The sequence below is a fragment of the Platalea leucorodia genome (genome assembly GCF_965183815.1).
Source record: "Platalea leucorodia genome assembly, chromosome: 3".
NCBI classification, from domain to species: Eukaryota; Metazoa; Chordata; class Aves; order Pelecaniformes; family Threskiornithidae; genus Platalea; species Platalea leucorodia.
In genome coordinates this window covers 5,464,569-5,470,227 of record NC_138825.1, presented here as the reverse complement: position 1 = coordinate 5,470,227, position 5,659 = coordinate 5,464,569, and positions in this window count along the sequence as shown.

Sequence of the window (5,659 nt, the reverse complement as noted above, 5' to 3'; positions counted from 1 at the left end):
TGCGCGTCTTGGAATGCTCTGTATGTGCTGACCCGTGCTGGGCAGCACCTGTACGTGGGCTTTCGTCATGGAAATGTTATACAGGATTGTCTTTCATGTGAAAGTGTTGCAAATTTATACTATGGGTATTTTTACTGAAATTCCATATAAATTTTGTATTTATGATCTTCTTGTAGTTAGTTTTCATTTTCTCAGTGTGTAGATGGCTCATCTGTGTAATTAACAAACGATTATTTTTTTTAATACTGATCTTCCAATTAATAGTAGAGATTGTGACTTGTGAAGATTCCTTAAACTCTTTAGAACAAACCTGTACATTAATGAATTGCTTCTCTCTTACACGAGGGAAAAAATGCTTGGGAGAAACACACCTAGGTGGAGGGTTCGGCTGTAGTAACGCCAGGCTGAGGAGTACGCTCTCCGAGGTGTAAAGTGCAGCTGGGGCTCAAACGCAAAATAGTGTAACTCTGAACACTTGAGGGCTTCACCTCTATAGAATCATATAGGTTGGAAATATGACCTTTAAGGTCATGTTAAGGTTAGGGGTTTTTTTTTTCCCCCCTCCCTGAGAAATCCACTAACTCTGCGAATCGTGTGCTAACTCTCTCTGGGATTTGCGGGACAGCGATACATTTTTCCCTGCTGATGCGGTCACGGATGTAAATGGCACATCTTCCGATGGCAATTCACAGCAAGCAGTCGTTGCTAAAGAAATAGGCCTTAGGGCCGGGTGTGCCGGAGGGAGAAGTGACTACCAGGAACCATCGCCGCAACGTGTTTGGATGATGCGAACAACTGCTGGAAGCAGCGCACGGATTCACTCTCCTCAGGTGAGTTTCCTGAGCTGCCTTTCGCTGTGCGCGGAGCTGCTGCATGGGCTGGGAATTTGCCATTTGCTTTGGTTTTCTTCTTTTCCTGATGTAACGTTGAAGGGGGAATGGTATTGAATGAAGCCCTCGCGAGCATTTTGCTGTTTTACTATTTAATCACCTGCTGCTTGTTCTGTCTCGTGATATGAGAATATGAAATTTTCCCCATGAAAACAGGCAGGTGGAATACCACAGGCAAAATCCAATCGGGTTTTGAAAATTACTTTGTTTAAGCAATCAGGCAAACGTAAGCTCTATTTTTATAGAAAAACTAGGAAGATGGCTCTCTGATGGCTGCCCTGGAGCAGTAGAAAAGCTTGAATTTCTACCTTGGAATTTCGAACTGGACCAGTGGTGACTCCCAGCTCCGGCAACAGGGCTGCCCAGTAGCGCGTGCCTCCTCCTAGGAGCTGATCACGCGTTGAAAACGAAAAGCTGCGTGGGTTTGCAGCAGGGCTTTGGGCTGCAGCGTGGTGGTGGGAAGGGAATGGATCCCCTCTTTTTCCCTGGAGTATGGCCCCCGCACACACGCACACAGAGAAAACACCAGGGCGCTTGGCTGTGCAGGGCTGCCCGGGAGGAAACCGCGTGTCCCGCGTGATGCTTCTGCAGCTCTCCCGGGAGCTGCCTGCCTTTTCTCCAATTTTCTGCTTCGCCTTCCACTCCTAACCCAGCAGGCGCCAGCGGTTCGTTCGTAAGCTCGCTTACCAGGGAACCAAGTCTGCCGGTGCCTGCCTTTCATTCCCTTCCCTACAGGGGAATAAAAAGTGTTGTGTCTTACTTTAATGAAGACTGTGGTGACTACTTCTTTTAACCAAACATCTTCATTTCTTTCCCAGTAGAAAAACACTTTAAAAACTCTGTGTGCTTTACTTTCACTTCATCTTTCCTGAGGAGAAAGGAAAGCACCATATTTAAACATACAGGGAACAAATGGAAATTCAGTAATCAAATATTTTCATTTAAATTTCCATTTTATACGGAAAGGCCATTTTTCTTGGCTCGTTAGAATTTCTCCGAGCCTGCTGGTACTTTAGACTTCCACATCTGTGAATCTGAATTCCAGCAGGGTGCGAGAGCTGAACCTCGGCGCCGCTCATCGCCTGGGCACAGGCTGCGCCAGTAGCTCACGTGCTTGCAGGGGATGCAGAAGTGACAGTCGTCATTCAAAGTGTTTGACCGTCAGTCCCCCATCAAGGACACGAAAAGATCACCCTGGATAAGGGCGCTTTTTGTGTCTGGTTATCGCTGTGCGGTTGGGAGGCCAAAAATGGCGCTGGGAACCTCTTGGTAGATCTCCCCTGGATTGTTTTCATTGTGCTCGGTCATCCGGATCCTCCCAGGAGAACTGCTCCTCCATTTGATGCTCTGGTCTCCCTCCACCCCAGCGGTCCCCAGACTTCCAACCGACTTCGCAAAATAGACACTTTTGGGGGCTTTTTAGGGCCACCTGCTCACTGTTTGTGCTGAACGGCCAAGAAACTGTCCTCATCCCTGCCACAGGTCTATCGTTTTCAACTCGGTCTCATGCTGAAGTCACAAATATTTTTCTCTTGATTCCTCTGACTGACTTGGAGGGGCCAAAGTAAATTGGTTCAGCTGTGATTGATGTGAGCTACTCACTGAAAACACTTCACCTTATAGTGTTCCCAGTCTGTAAATAGGTGTGTTCTGGCTTTGTTGGGAGAAACTCACAAATGCTCATGGGCAATTTGGAAGTCAAAACGGCCACTTACGTTAGTAAAGTTACTTGATAAAGCAGCTTTGCACAACAGTCTTGAGAAATAGGTAACCACTGGGACGTTGGAATATTTTAATTACATACCGCAGTTAACTTTTCCAGTTAATCTTTACTGCAGTTAACTGAAGTAAGAAAATCCCAGCTGACTCATCCTTCACCTGTGGAGGTTTTTGCATGTTGGCAGGAGACCGTCGATGTTGTCTCTCTGATCCTGCAGTAGGACACAGTGGTTTGGACTAAAATGCTGTGTAGAGATCTCTTCCTCTCTCTAGCGAATAACATACGTAAGGATAAGCTTGTCGTAATATTTCTTACAACACTTTTTTGGCGTTTGATTGGAGCGCTTTCTAAGGCAGAAGTTGCATTTCTGTTGAATAGCCCTCTGTGGGGTTTTTCTCCCAGAATTTGGGATACCCCTCTTTTGAACTAAAGTGCAAAGGGTTTCCTTTGCAGAGCCTGGTTCAGCCGAGCTCCAGTTACGTGACGGTCCTCCCTTGGCAATTCCCCAGTGACCTGCCAAAGGAAGCAGTGAGAAGCAGTAGGTGTGGGAGAAGATATTAATGCTACCCTGATTGTGTTGGTTTGGGTTTTTTTTTCCTGTGCCCTAATTGCTTTTGAACACTTCAACCGAATCCCACATTGACTTTTATCAGGGAGGTTTGCCGTGGCTGCTTGGGCAAACTCTTTGCTGTTAAGTCAGGTGCTTCAAGGTTAAAGTTGAGACAGCTGATGTCTCATGAGGCGGCCGGAGGAAACCTCTCATCCAGAGAGATTCATTAAAATGAGGAGCCAGTTTCTTGGAGAGAAGCTGTGTCGGAGCCGGTCTGTACGTCGGCGTCAGATGTGCTGGGGAGATGTTTGCTGTGCTCTCCTAGGGATTGCACCCGTGCTACCTGTAAGAGGCCGAATAGTCCTTGTTCAGCAGCAAATTAAACTTCTTGGTTTGCTTCCTTTGTGCTGATATTGGCAGTGTCTGCTGCGCCCCAGCGCATAAACTGGCCAGCAGTGGGAAAGGGGGGGTGTCCTGCTGGAGTAGAAGAGTCTCCAGCTCCTGGTGGACTCGTGGGCTGCGGAGCGTCCCGGGGCACGTTGGCTGGGCTGCAGCAAGAAGTCGGTGACCCCAGCTGAGCTTTGGCGCGTGGTCGGCACATTTGGGGGGGATCTGCAAAGGGCGGCGTGTGAGCAACTTCGTGATGGGGAGGGAAGAGGAACTTTTAGGCTGAGTGGCAAATAATGACCAGTAAAGTAAAAGCAGCCCGATATCGTGTGAATATGGCAAATGAACGTATACATGGAGAGAGAGAAAGATCAAGGTAGGAAGTGTTCTGAAGAGCTTAACTTTTTTTTTTTTTTTTTAAAATGAATATAGACATTATAAAAGGCGGGGGGGGGACGGGACGGGACACCAGTGGTGAAACAGTATCCTTATGTTCAGCAATTTTTGTACAGCTTTGCAACATTTAAAAGCTTTTGAATTCATTAAGGTTGAATTCAGCTGCACGTATTAAAACGTTTAGCTGTCGTGCAATGCTTGCTGTCTCGTGCTCTGGGATAAATACCTGGGTTTAGCACAGGCGATGCAAACTTTAAATAAATGAAAGCGGACATGTCCCCAGTTCTGTGCTGGGAGCGCAGAGAAATGTCAATGTTAAGCCAGTTTGCATTCAAATTGTATCTGACACTGATGTGTGGTAAATGCCTCATGGGGTAATTGTATGTGTATTGATATTCATTTCCAGTAATTCCTCCCATGAATATTCTGACCAGCTACAAAAATGACCCCCACGCCCCCCGTGCATCTTAATCTGAGATGCCCTCATCTGGGAAAGCAGTTAGAGAAAGAGCTGCAAATCTTAGTGCCGTCATTCCCTTTAAATGATTCCTGAGAGTGAGCTTGCAGCTGGCACCCTCCCTCCTGCCGCAGCCCCTAAGATATTTCTCCAAAGATATTTGACAATCTCCTTTGAATCTTAAGCATTTTTTCTCGCTTTTTGCAGAACATTTGTGTTCCTAGTTGTTATTCATAAACCAGCAGCGAGGAAGATGGCTGTGGTTTTCACGGAGGTGTATGTGTATTTAACTTGGTGTTATCTGGGTTCTTCAGCCTTGCTAAAGAATGAAAAAATCAAGTCACTTAAAGCCCAAAATTACTGAAGGAAGTGAGGCACGGCCGTGCATCTATTGCATTGCATTTCTTCCTCTCAGTGCACCACAAATAATGAACAGTGAGCAAAATACAGGCTCTCCGGTTTGCTCGCACCAGCGAGAGGTATGCAATGAGCACGGTGCACGCTGCTTTGCTCCTGTGCACGCTGCAAAGTCTGCCGCATCTTGCGCTGTGCTTTGGGGGTTTTCTTTCCAATTACGGTATCAATTTCTCCTTTTTCCCCAAAATCTGGTTTTAATAAAATGGCATTATTAATAATTGAAATGTGCACAGCCGGAAAACTGAATTATATACACACATGATACATTTTAAATTTTCGCTGTCAAAAAAATACTGTATACCTGTTGCAAAGGACGTATATTTGTTAAATTTTAAGTCAAGATTCAATCAAGAAATCTTAACTGAGTCTGTTACGCTTTGGATAAGCATCATCTCGTTGATAAGCTGGTTTTATTTCCAGCTGGTGAGTGCACCTGACTTTGTAACATTTTAAGAATAACTAGCTCTCTCTGGGATGTGGAGTTGGAATTGCCTTAAAATCAGGAGCCATTTGCCCGAGGACATATTAGATGCCTGAGCTGCCTGGCAGCTGGGTCCCTGCAACTTGACTCAGTATCCAGGATTTTAACGGAAATAACTGGAAACTCACTTGCGTTAGGTGTTGTCCTAAATGCCAGTTCAGGCTGGAACCCACTTTTCTAAATATCTAAATCAGGATTTTGCTTTTTGAACATAGAGTATCTTTCTCCTGGATATTTTGGACGACAAAGGCATACACGAGAGACAGTACGTTCCTCTTAGTGCAGGTTTAAGTCATGCTTGCTGCACCTACATATTTCTCTCCTTGCTGATTTATTTTCTGTCTTTTTGCCATATTTTATT